Source organism: Podarcis filfolensis (assembly GCF_964270895.1).
Source record: "Podarcis filfolensis genome assembly, chromosome: 6".
Classification (NCBI taxonomy): domain Eukaryota; kingdom Metazoa; phylum Chordata; class Lepidosauria; order Squamata; family Lacertidae; genus Podarcis; species Podarcis filfolensis.
The window spans coordinates 78,629,287-78,642,400 of record NC_139609.1 but is presented as its reverse complement, the minus strand read 5'-3'; the positions used below and the strand labels follow the sequence as shown (position 1 = coordinate 78,642,400).

At 41.9% G+C, this 13,114-nt stretch overlaps 1 protein-coding gene across 15 annotated transcripts in view; it reads right to left on the bottom strand.

The window, feature by feature from the left end:
- NCOA3 (nuclear receptor coactivator 3) overlaps positions 1-12,329 on the bottom strand; it is a 100,352-nt gene extending 88,023 nt beyond the window's left edge. For 4 of the 15 annotated variants that reach the window (XM_083618346.1, XM_083618349.1, XM_083618341.1 and 1 more), the window contains exon 1: positions 12,013-12,209. The gene's annotated coding sequence lies outside the window, so the exon portion shown is untranslated. Of the gene's footprint in view, positions 1-11,686; positions 11,847-11,944 lie in introns of those variants that run through there. The other 11 variants (XM_083618339.1, XM_083618351.1, XM_083618344.1 and 8 more) reach the window with 8 other exon arrangements.
- Between the last annotated feature and the right edge of the window lie 785 nt (positions 12,330-13,114).

The window sequence follows — 13,114 nt, the reverse complement described above, 5'->3', positions numbered from 1 at the left end:
TGAGGTAAGAAAGAAACAGAATTATGTCCATTATTCCTTAAATCTGCCTTGACAATCATTTCACAGTATATGAAGACTGTATTACCATATGTAATAACTTGATACTATATGTATACTCTATATGTAGAAAAAAGCATAATTTTCTCTGGAACTTAGTTTTAAGCACATGCAGATTTATTTGATTAAAACTCTCAGCTAAAAAATTGATGTTTCAATTAAAATTTAATCCAGTTGCTTCTCTAATTAAAACATATAGCTTTCTAACTAAGTAGAGTCTATGGGTTGTATCCAACGCTGTCTGTGTTAGCAGAGCTGAACTTGCACAACAGGATTTTCCTTTCCTTTCCCGTCCTCTCCCCCTGCTCACCCAAATGTTTTCCAGGGATCCCCCAGGTCCCTAAAGCAGATTTTGAGGGTGCACAAGGAACTGCAAGGAAGAGCAGGGCAAATTCCATTCTGCAAGAAGAAGTCTACTGCCTGAGCTGAATGAACAGCAGTGTTGGATGTACAGTGGTACCTCGCAAGACAAAATTAATTCGTTCTGCGAGTTTTTCCGTCTTGCGAATTTTTTGTCTTGCGAAGCACGGAATCCCTGGGTATTAACGGTTTTAAGAAAAAGGAAACAAACTCGCATGACGTTTTCGTCTTGCGAAGCAAGCCCATAGGGAAATTCATCTTGCGAAGCAACTCAAAAAACGAAAAACTCTTTCGTCTTGCGAGTTTTTCGTCTTACGAGGCATTCGTCTTGTGAGGTACCACTGTAATCCTATACATCATAGAAATACAATTCAAACTCTTTGTCATTCAAGCCCACATGTCTTTGGGAGGGTACATAAAAGCTTACAATTTTTCAATTTTTTAAACAAAAAGAAAAACAATCAGATCATATTTATTTGAAAAATTGTGAAACTAAAGGTTGCTAAAGAATAACTAGTTTAATATTAAATAATCTGGATATAAGCAAATTAGCCCTACTGTTAATCCCTAAGTGAATCAAACCCCAAGGTGGTTGTCACCGATGGAAGCTAAGGCTCAGAAAAAGCTCAATATGGCGGCCAAATGGCCGAAATATTGGGAAATTCTGGAACAAGAGGGAGATAAATTGAAACTGCAGAGCTTTGAAAAACTAAAAAACAAAGTGCGAGATTGGCTTCATTATTATCAAATAATGGAGGCATACAATTTGGACAAGAAAATTGGCTTCCAGGTGGAAAAATCAAAATTGGAAACAGAACTGTTAGATCCCAAAACTAAGACTCTGTCAAGGATGTATAACTTGCTGTTGAAATGGAATACTCAGGATGAAACGGTGAAATCTGCTATGATTAAATGGGCACAAGATGTTGGACATAATATTATGATGGCTGACTGGGAACAGCTATGGACCACAGGTATGAAGTTCACGGCATGTAATGCCTTAAGAGAGAATATTATGAAAATGATATACAGGTGGTACATGACACCAGTCAAGCTTGTGAAAATTTATCATTTGCCCGATAATAAATGTTGGAAATGTAAAGAAACTGAAGGTACATTCTTTCACCTTTGGTGGACGTGCCCAAGGATTAAGGCTTCCTTGGAGATGATTTATAATGAAATGAAAAAGGTATTTAAATATACCTTTCTGAAGAAACCAGAGGCCTTTCTCCTGGGCATGGTCGGCCAATTGGTGCCAAAGAAGGATAGAACTTTCTTTATGTATGCTACAACAGCAGCAAGAATACTTATTGCAAAGTATTGGAAGACACAAGATGTATCCACCCTGGAAGAATGGCAGATGAAGGTGATGGACTATATGGAACTGGCGGAAATGACTGGCAGAATCCGAGACCAGGGAGAAGAGTCGGTGGAAGAAGATTGGAAGAAATTTAAAGACTATTTACAGAAATACTGCAAAATTAATGAATGTTAGAATGATGTCGGAATGAATTTATGTGGTTTTAGCAGTAATGTTATAAAGGAGTATGTAAAAATGGGTTGTTAACAAGTGAGAATGTAAAGTTACAATATATTAAGATAAATGATAAAGATAAAAACAAAGATGGAAAGGATTTGCTGAATTAACTAATTGAATTGGAATACAAAAAAGGGAGGTGTGAGGAGGTCAAGGAAACAAGTACCATATTTTTCGCACGATTGGACGCACCGGACCATAGGACGCACCTAGTTTTCGGGGGGGGGAAATCAAGGAAAAAATATGACCCCCCCCCGCAGCTCTGGGAGCAGTGGACAGGCTGCACGCAGCCTGTGCGCTACTCCAAGACCTTCTTCCCTGCTTTTGTGGGAGGTGGCGGAATTCCCCCACCTCCCGCAAAAGCCCACAGGAGCCCCGCGTGACTCCTGCGGGCTTTTCGACCAGGAGGGAGAAGGGACTGAAACGGCCAGTCAGCCCCTTCTCCCTCCTTGGGGAAAAGCCCCCAAGAGCTGCGTGCTCTTTAAAGGCTGCGCGGCTCTTGCAGGCTTTTCTGCGAGGTGGGGGAATTCCTCCACCTCCTAGAAAAGCCAGCAGAAGCCGCAGAGCCCCTTTAAAGAGCGCGCGGCTTTTGCGGGAGGTGGGGGAATTCCCCCACCTCCCGCAAAAGCCCGCAGGAGGGAGAAGGGACGGACTCGGCCAGTCAGTCCCTTCTCCCTCCTTGGGGAAAAGCCCCCAAGAGCCGCGCGCTCTTTAAAGGGTGCGCAGCTCCTGCGGTCTTTTCTAGGAGGTGGGGGAATTCTAGGAGGAGCCAGCAGAAGCTACAGAGCCCCTTTAAAGAGCGCGCGGCTTTTGCCTGCTTTCCCCCCATCTCCCACAAAAGCCCACAGGAGGGTTGGAGAGTAGCGGGAAGGCGTCTTGCGCCTCCCCGCTGCCCCCCATCCTCTGGGGCTGGCGAGCCTCAAAGAGCAGACTCTCCTGGCTTCAGCCGAAGCAACGCGAAGCCTCCAGAGCGCAGGCTTCGGAGGCTTTGCCTTGCTATCGCTGAAGCCAGGGAGCCTGCATTCGCTCCATAGGACACACACACATTTCCCCTTCATTTTTGGAGGGGAAAAAGTGCGTCCTATAGAGCGAAAAATACGGTAAATGAAAGATAAGATATGGAAAAATTGATTTGTTTTTAGTTGTTTTTCAGTATTTTGTATTTTTTGTTTTATTATTTTTTCTTATTTTTGTAATTCTTTGAAATTTTAATAAATATTACTTAAAAAAAAAAATCCCTAAGTGAATCAATGTCTCTGTCAGATACATCTGAGCTAAAGGTGTTTCCATCCAAATGAAAAACTAATCTGACCACCTCTCAAATATGGAAATTTAAATGCTACCTACAAACACAAGCATTCAATTTTCACATGATGAAAATTACTACTCAAGTCTCACAAGAACCTACCAGACCTTGCTTCAGCCTACTGCAGGATCCCAATTGAAAAAGAAGAGGAGGCTCCCGTAGCTTTCTGTACAAGAGGGATTTTCATCAGATATAGCTTGAAAGATGAGTTACACCTGCTGGCATTTCCTCTTCTACACAAGTTAAAAAGAGTGAAGAGTTTCATGGAATCTTTAAGACACAGGGCAACATCCAAGGTCATGTGAGCAAACTTTCATTTGAGCAAAGGGACTTATTCTAAGTTATCATTATTCTACTTCCCCGCCACCAGGCCCTCCTCAAATGTGCTGTGGAAAGTTCAGAGTTAGGGAAGTGTACTGGGGTTGCAAGGGCAAGGAGCGAAAGGCAAAGACCCCTGTTGTCTAAGCAGACATTCACTCCACTCACAAATAGATATCACTGGATGTGATCCTAATAAATTTATTATGGCAAAGGTTTTCCTGGACTACACCTCATCAGGTAACACTGTAGTATTATCCTGAATTGCATGAGGTTTTTTGAGTGGTGAGGTTGAGGAGTGTTACTAGAGGAAAAAGAAATGCAGAAAAATACAGTGATAATTTATAATTAATTGTGGTCACTCACAAAACAGTTGTCAATACTACAGGAATTCTGGTATTAGTGAGTCAATTAACACATGCAGTGTGATAACGTGAGAGCCTTGGCCTCACCTTGGCCTGTTTTTCATCTGACCATTTTATCCATGAGTAATAAGCATTTGTATCACACCACTGGATTTCCACAATTATTTCTGCAAAACTGACCATGCTGTTATTGAAATCAGTCATCAATTTCAGCAAGCCAAAGGAAAGATAGGTGTGTGCTCTTTTTAAACTGTTATGGTATGAATTCTGAGTCACCTGAGCAATGACGCTCAAGTCACATCTCCATCTTTTACCTTAAATACTCAAACTCTAATTTAGTCACCTGCCCTGCAGAATCTAATCTGTTTGCACAACATCCCTTATTCCTCTTCTCCATCCGTTTCCCTTCATTTTGTTGCTTTCCAATATACATTAAAAATGGAAAATATAAAGTTAGAAATGTAGACTGTAATTTGTTTTAAATTTAGGTTTTTTTTTAAATCCTACACTGTATTTAACTGCAATGCACTGTTGCCAGATAACCTGAAGGCACAATGAGCAAATTCCAGAAGCAAAGGAGGCACACTGCAATGCCTTATAAGTTTTAGATATATAGTGTATCAGATTCTGATAAAGTGAGCATGCATTTCAGAAATGGAAGTCTAGCATTTACCAGAAAATGTTCAAAATATTTTGTATTAACCCTGCATTAGGTTACATTTCCCTGATATAACACCCAATGTGTTACTTGCATACTCTTCTACATAGCCGCAACATTGCCTAATATAGTAAACCTATTTTAAGCTGCTAATCAGAATAGCTTTTTAAAGACTACTACTGGGAGAATGGAAAAGGCAAAGAACTAAATGTTTTATTGTGCTATTATTAAACAGTTGGGGGGTTTTTTCTTAAGCATGGATGCATAAGGAAGCCAAATAAAGAACAACTAGGCTACAATCCTATCCAAATTTACCTAGAATTAGGGCTCACTGAACATAATCAGACTTATTTCTTAAGAAAACTACAGATGGCAGGTACAGGGGACATTTGGCACTCCAAATGCTCCAGAATTACAACTCCCATCAGCCCCAGCAAGCATGGTCAATGCTTAGGAATGATAGGAACTGTAATTCACCAACATCTGGAGGACCATAGCTTCCCCAGACCTGGTATGCGGTGTAAAGAGAAACCCTTCTAATTCAGATAAAAGGACCAACTAGGCCAGTGGCCAATCAGATGACTCTAGAAAGTCCACAAACAGGGCTTGGAAGCCCATTGCAGAGCTCAACAACTCTCACAACAGAGGTTCCATAATGAATAGCTGTTAATCTAATACAGTGAGCAACCTCTGCCCAGGCTGTTTTCCCCAAACTACAGTATGCCTGCCAACACATCAGCTGATGGTGGGGAGGCCAGGGTTTAATCTTACATTGGCTGTGCTGCCATGTTTCCAAGCAGAAAACAGGGTTGTTGTTAATAAATAATAATAATAATAATAATAATAATAATAATAATAATAATAGTAGTTTATTATTTATACCCCGCCTATCTGGTTGAGTTTCCCCAGCCACTCTGGGCGGCTTCCAATCAAGTGTTTTGCAAAGTCACAGAAGGGATTTTGACAGGTGGGAGGCCCTGTACACTTGTCCAATTTGGCCCATAAGGCAGATCCTGATAAGTATCTGATTCGTGGAGCCAAAAAGGTTTCCCATCCCTGAAACATGTCATTCAAGGTTCATGCTATAAATTTTATTCATCCATAAAATGGGAAACCTAACCAGCACTGTTTAACAGACTCTGAACTATCCAAGCAAAAATTGGGTAATGATTCTACCTTTTATGCTGGGCATCCACTAGACACTTTGATAGCACTTAATTTAAATCAGTTAACTGGTAATGCTTTGCTACAAAGAAAACTCTGAATTGTAGTTTTGGAAAGAATTAGATCTTGCTAAAACTATTCTAAGCACACTCATAAATTTCACAATATATATTTCAGGAAAGGTCACAACAGAATTTCATAAACAATAAAAAAGAAAGCTCACACAAAACAGCATAAGTACTTAAAGCAACAGAGTAAAAATAAGTAAGTAAAACTGAAAAATAGTTAAAAAGCTTGGAAGAACAGAAGTGGCTTTGCCAGGTTTTGTTTTTAAAAGAAAATAACATAACAGAGTAGGTGCCAAATGCGATACTTTGGGGATGAAGTTTAATATCTAGGGTGGCACAAATGGAAATGCCCTCTCTTTCTGCTCACTGCTTGCTTTTTGTCCAACAGCAGAACACCCACATCAACATCAACATGGGAGAAGGTGTTCCTTAACATAAGGCTTCAATAACCTTGCTAAGCGCCCTTCACAACAGTGAGAGGGGCACCAGGCTCTGGCAAGCAAGATGAGCACGAACTTGGAGCTACAGGGAAAGGCAAGGCAGCATGCCTCCAACCAGTGATTGAAACTAGCCAGGAGCATTTTGCACCTGGCTATCAGCTACTTGCAAACAAGTGAACATGCCTGGGCACTAGGATGGTGCCTGACATCTCCACCATCTGGAGGTACATGCCTGGGGATCATTGGATCTTGACTGTTTTCATACACTAATACCACTTCCTGTCAAATTCTATCAGTTAAATTTTATCTGCCCAATCAGAATGAACTTCAAGAACCAAATTGCTTTTGCTGTGCAGTCTGAACAGGAGCAGTGAAGTCCTAAGCTATGTCCAGCTTTAAAATTCAAAATCAATGCCTTGGATTGGGCTCAGGAATTAACTGTTAGCCAACAAATCTCTTTCAAAACTAGAAATATATGCTCCCAACAAGACTGGTTAAAATCCTAACAGCCACATTTCAAAGTAGTTTCCAGACTGTTGTCAAGGGCAGACAACACATTACAGTAGTCTAAACAAGACACTACCAGTGCATTGGTCATTGCAACTATACTATGCCCATCCAAGATCATTCATGGGTGACATAAAAACTTAAGCTGGTTAAAAAGATCTCTGCATCACTATGTGTCCTGCAACAAATTTCTGAACACTTAAAAAGTTTTCAAATGCCTGTTGCCTCAATCTTTGGATTGATGAGACCATACCAACATTAGTATTAAGCACAATTATTTCTATATTACAAGGTTACTGTATTTTTAGACGGAATTTTATCTTAAAGTTAAGTAAAAGTCTTAAGGTATCTCATATAACAAGACCATATGGCAGAAGACATTAAACTTAGCTTCAGAAATGTATTTTTGTTTCCATTTCTAATGGTGTAGACACTCAGGCATGCATATTAAGTGCCCCTGATTAGTCATATTTCAAGTTGTTCTTTACTACAGCTTTTGGCAATAGGTTCTCCATGAGTTACTTACTATCCTTGTTGCTTTCTTAAAACTTAAGAATGACCCAGCTTTTCCAAAACTTCTAGTTCTATCAAAAAGCTTTCAGTGATTCGAGTGTAATCAAAAGACTGAGAAAACAAGGAAGAGGTGGAGAGAAGAACGGAAGCAAGTTGCATGATTACACAATTTAAAATAGCATTCCTGGTCGCATCCATTATACACATGCTTGCCTGAAATATTATTTACCTCCTACCAAGTTAAATTTGGAAGTTATTAATGTTATCAGATAGTTGAATCCATATTCATTTACTTAAGATTAATGGCATCACCCCCTTCACACCATCTGCTTTAAGAAATAAGTTTTATGAAGCTTTTCAGTGTAGTTCTTCAACAGTGAAAGGTTGAAAACAGACTACAACTTACACATTGCAGCAAAACAAGCTGACCAATTCTAGGTTTACAAAATAAACAAGTTGCAATATGGGAGCAACTGGATCGAAATGGCTTTGTCATGTGTCCAATCATAATTTGTCCTAGGACAATGTGTACTTCTCTGGGTGTGCTTGGTTGTTTTCTTTTCGGGGGGGGGGGGGTTCAGAATGCAAGCACAACTCAATTTGTAGCCCTATACCGACTTACATGGAAGTAAATTCCATTGAACACAGTGGAACTTAATTCCAAATAAATATGCACAGGATTACACTACACACAGTATATATTTTAAGGTGAAGTGCAATTCAGTTTGGGACAATGCAGTTTCTGCAAGTGAATCCTTCATTATATAGCTGTCAGATTAATTCCAAAATGATTTAAGAAAGCTTTGACTGACTATGTCTCCTCATTAAAACAGCAGTGTTTGTAGGAGGAGGTGGGGGAGGGGATTAAAAAATAATAATACGTATATATGTTGTGTTTTCATCTTGTGAACTCTTGTGAATTGTATGAAGGGTGGTATACCAATTTAATTGATGGTGATGACGATAACCAAGAATTAGAACTGGGATGGGAGTGATTGGCACTGATGAAATGGTTGTGCCAAATGTTGGGGCAGTAAGTCATTGGACCATCTATTCTACACACTGGAATTTTCTATAGCTTGCAGGCATCCAGTTGCCTGCTCCAGCCTTGAGAGATTGATCCTCAAGTTTCTGAGAAGAGGAACATCCTTCAAAATCTTTTGAAATGCACTTCAACTACATTAAATTGTCTAGCTGAGCATCAGTTAAAAGGAAGAATATTAAGATTATCATAGAGTCTTCTTTGGATTGCTGACTTACCAGCAAATATATATAAAAAATTGTCCAGTAGCACCTTAGAGTCCAACTAAGTTTGTTCTTGGTATAAGCTTTTGTGTGCATGCACACTTCTTCAGATACACTTGTGTGCATGCACACGAAAGCTTATACCAAGAAGAAACTTAGTTGGTCTCTAAGGTGCTACTGGACAATTTTTTTATATATTTCGACTGCGTCAGACCAACGCGGCTATCTACCTGAATCTTACCAGCAAATGTAGTGTTTCCTAAAGAGAGGGCTTTGGTCAGCTTCTGAGCACCTGGACTTCCTAAAAAGGGACCTCCATCACTCACTCCTCTTGCTTACACCAATAGTCATACAGCCCAATCCTATACTTGTTTACTTAGATGTCCCAATAAGTTTAGTGGAAATTACTCCCACGTGGGTGGCGCTGTGGGTTAAACCACAGAGCCTAGGACTTGCCGATCAGGTCGGCTGTTCGAATCCCCACGATGGGGTGAGCTCCCGTTGTTCGGTCCCTGCTCCTGCCAACCTAGCAGTTTGAAAGCACCTCAAAGTGCAAGTAGATAAATATGTACCGCTCCAGCGGGAAGGTAAATGGCGTTTCCGCGTGCTGCTCTGGTTCGCCAGTAGCGGCTTAGTCATGCTGGCCACATGACCCGGAAAGTGTACGCCGGCTCCCTCAGCCAATAAAGTGAGATGAGCGCCGCAACCTGAGTCAGCCATGACTAGACCTAATGGTCAGGGGTCCCTTTACCTTTTAAGAATAGATAATGTAGCCTTGATTACACACATTAGAGGTTTTTAATGTATTATTAAAGATTACACACTTTAACATACTATTGGCAATTCATTTTCTAACATTTCATCCCTGAATAAATCTTTAAATTCTGATTTAGACTAATGCATTCAAATTTTTTTTGTTTGTACAGATTACTACTATTTTACTTGTGCCATATTTCTCAATTATTGGGAAAGCTCTTACATTTCATACTAAGAACATATAGTTATTAGTTATTTCTCCTACTTGATAAAAAATTTAAAAGCCATTTTGTGCACACACCCATTTTTTGCCATTAAAAATTCTAACTGAACATCTCGCAATGCATAATAATACAATCTGAGAGGCTCATAGGTAGCTGTCACTTGTAAGCAACTGTCTCAATGCCAAAAAAAATGTTCACTCATTCTTAAAATTACATACAAACACTAGAATGAAATAGTATTTGGCATGCTAAAGATAGTATTTTCTCTTTTTATATTCAGAATAATCATATCAGCATGTCAAGTGCTATGTGAACACAATGCAAAAATAAGATATTCGATTACTGCTCATATTGCTCATTTATATGCAAGACCTGAAGCAACCTCCAATGTCAGACTAGTGTCCAATATCATTTTAGACATCGAGTTCAATGCCTTCCTTTCCTCAAGTGTCTCAGTAAGTGTATTTTGGGTTTCCCCTCCAATATCTACAAAAAGTCAGGCTTTTTTGTTCCCATTTTATACACCATCTGTCTTATTAAGCTCTGTACAACCTAAGAATACTGTTCCTTTTTATTCTATTGTGATCAGGGGCTTTCCCCTTCTCGTCTGCATTTTGGCTCAGCTATTTGGTGCATATCAGATAAGCAACTGCACACAGAGCACAAATTACATTACAACGACAACTTCCCAGTTAAAGGCATACAAAATAGCTTTAATTAATTTATAAGACTTAAACAGATATTAAATATTTTAAAAACTTAAAGACCAAACCTAGCTTGAAACAGCAATTTAACAGCTTGTTCTAATGCAGACTGAGCATTTGTGTGTTCAAAACCATGACTCCCTCTACATCACCACACTCACCAATGTATTACCTCATTATAGTTATTATTTGCATGCAACTTCTTTATTTTGACCAGAAAACATAACGTGACATAACAACATTTCAAAAAGAGACAACGCAAAAAGACATCTTTTAAAATAAAGGACCATATTTAAGCATTAAACATTCAGAATCCCAAATCCTATAGCCAAAATACTTTGGGAAGATATGCCTCCCCATCTCCAACAACCATTAAGGGTGGTTTTGCCATTTAAAGTGCTCAAACCGGGCACGCGCTACGTCTGTATGCTGGACAGTGGGCACAATACACTCTCCCATATATGAAAGACTAGGCTCCTCCAATTTTTCTTCAGTGTTATTATCGGGAGTGCCAATATTTATCGGAGCTTGTCATACAGTCAGTACCTGTTATATTTACATGTTCTACATGCTTTAATCATTTGAAGTCAGAGGCAAAGTATCTCGAAGAGCAACCCTATCCTTTAAAACAACATGATTAAGCTGCGCTACAAGAAAAGGGGGCTGGGAAGCAAACGTCTTCTTTTCCCCCAAGCAACTTGGCAAAGCAAAGAGACACAACACTGGAACCGCAGCCAAGGCAGCAGCAGCAGCACCTTGCACAGGACAGCGAGGCAAAACTTTAAAACAAATAAATAAATCGCTGGGTTGCTTCAGCGTCGGGCAGTTATCCCAAGCGCTCTGCCCTTCCTACCCAGCCAGTTGGTAACAAGCAGGAAGACGGAAGCTGCTGCTGCTTCTCGCTTCCAAAAAAAGAAAAAGAAAAGAGCCACCTCGCCATGGCTGAGAGACGCACCACAAACGGCCAACAGAGGCAGACACCAGGCATCCATCCTCTCACCCGGGTCCCGACCAAAGCACAAGAGCGTCTCCCGCTCGCCCTCGTGTTAACGAAGCAGGAGACTTACCCGCTTGAAACTTACCAAGCCGGCAGGGGAAAAAGGGAGGGAGGGTGGCAATGCTGGCGGCGAGTTTCCCCCACCCACCGGCCCCCAAATTTACCTGAAGTTAACTCGCTGCCCCCGCCCCTCGCCTTCCTTTCCCACCCAGGCTCAACAGCAACAGATCTTGAGCAAGGGAGGAGGAGCAGAAACCACCGCACGGGTTTGGTTTGCGTCCCTCCAAAACGCGTCTGCTCCCGAGTGCCCGTGGAAAGGCGTGCAAGGCGAAATACACGTGAAAAGGGAAACAAGTTCCCTCCCTCGCGACGCACGCCGAGGGGGAATCAAATCCCACCCACACCCCCACCAACAAACCAGGCAAAGCCGCCTTCTCAAAGTCCCCTCTTCTCTTCCCTCCCGGCACCTTAAAAGTCCTGTGAAGATGAGGAGACGCGCGAAGAAGAGACCCGCAGAAACGCAGCGCCCCGAGGCAAGGATAATAATAACCTCTTCTTGCACTTTCCTCCTCTCCGCTCGCTCGCTCGCTCTCTCAACCGCCACCCGAGCCCCACGACGCCCCCCTGTGGAAGAGGCGCCCGAGAGAGAGGGCTGCCCCCTCGGCTGGCCGGTCTCCCGAGGCGGGGAATGGAAAAGGGGGAGAAAAGCAGGCGTCCCTCCTCACCCGTTTCACCCTCGCCGGCATATGCGGCAGTTGTTTCGCCTCCCGCCCCACGTCTGAACGCAACTCACCGGAGGATTTGTGAGGGGAGGGGGGCGGAGAGAAAAAGGAGAAGGAGAAGGAGAGCCGAGCGTTGCCTTCTGCCCAGCGCCCCCCTCTCGCTCTCGCTCTCTCCTCCCCGCCTCACGCTCAGCTCGCGTCCGCCATTTTGATCTCTTGACTGGATTTAAAATAGGAACCAGCCTCCTCAGAAGCAGCCGCCAGATACAGCCGGAGCCAGCCCGGCAAGCGCGTGGGCAGCTGGGATTTGTAGTTCAGCATCCGCCTCCTAAGGGACATCGGGGTCGTGTGTTACTCCGCGGCTGTACGTGACCGCGCGGCGCCTCGTTCCGCAAAGCCCTCTGGGATTTGTAGTCCCGTCTGTGAAGGAATCTTCGCGTTTCTTCCGCCGCTCGCTTCAACCGAAGCGCTTCGCTTCTGCCTTGAAAGGAGCGAGCGTTACTTTTAACCACAGCGTGAATCAGAACAGAGCCGTTGTGATCCTGGATTTCTGCCCAATGTGAATAAAGTGGAGATCCAAATGTAGTGGGACAAATATAAAATACATCCAGGCCCAGCAAACCTCCCGCTGGAAGCTGTGTCCACTCAAATAAACAACCTGCACACCGACTTTTTAAAAAGAAATTGGCAAGGCTTTAAATTCCTGGAGAATAAAATAATTGATTTGGCAGGGGAGGTGGGGGGAGTAGAGAAGCAGTCACTGTGTCACTGGATTTGAGTTTACGCCACTGTGACAAAATTTTGAATGTTTCAACATCCCAAAATGATTTACAATTAAGGCTTCAACTAGTTTCCGAACTGATTGGTGGAAGGAAGTATTTACTGAAATACAAGTTATATGTACAGATATGAAAAGGGCCCACTGCAGCTTGAGACCAAAGCCAAAAGAAAGTGCCCCACCAAGGGATATAATAATAGCTTTTGCTAATTATATGATCAAAGAAGAATTAATGAAAGTAGAGAGGAGGATCAAAGAACAAATTACTTAGGAAGAAAAGCAGATAACATTGCTACAGGATCCAAGTTCTGGAACTTTAAAGAAACAGCTGAAGTACTCAGAGGAGCAGGGGGGAAATATAAATGGGGGGTCAACTTTGCCTTGAACCTAGAAGT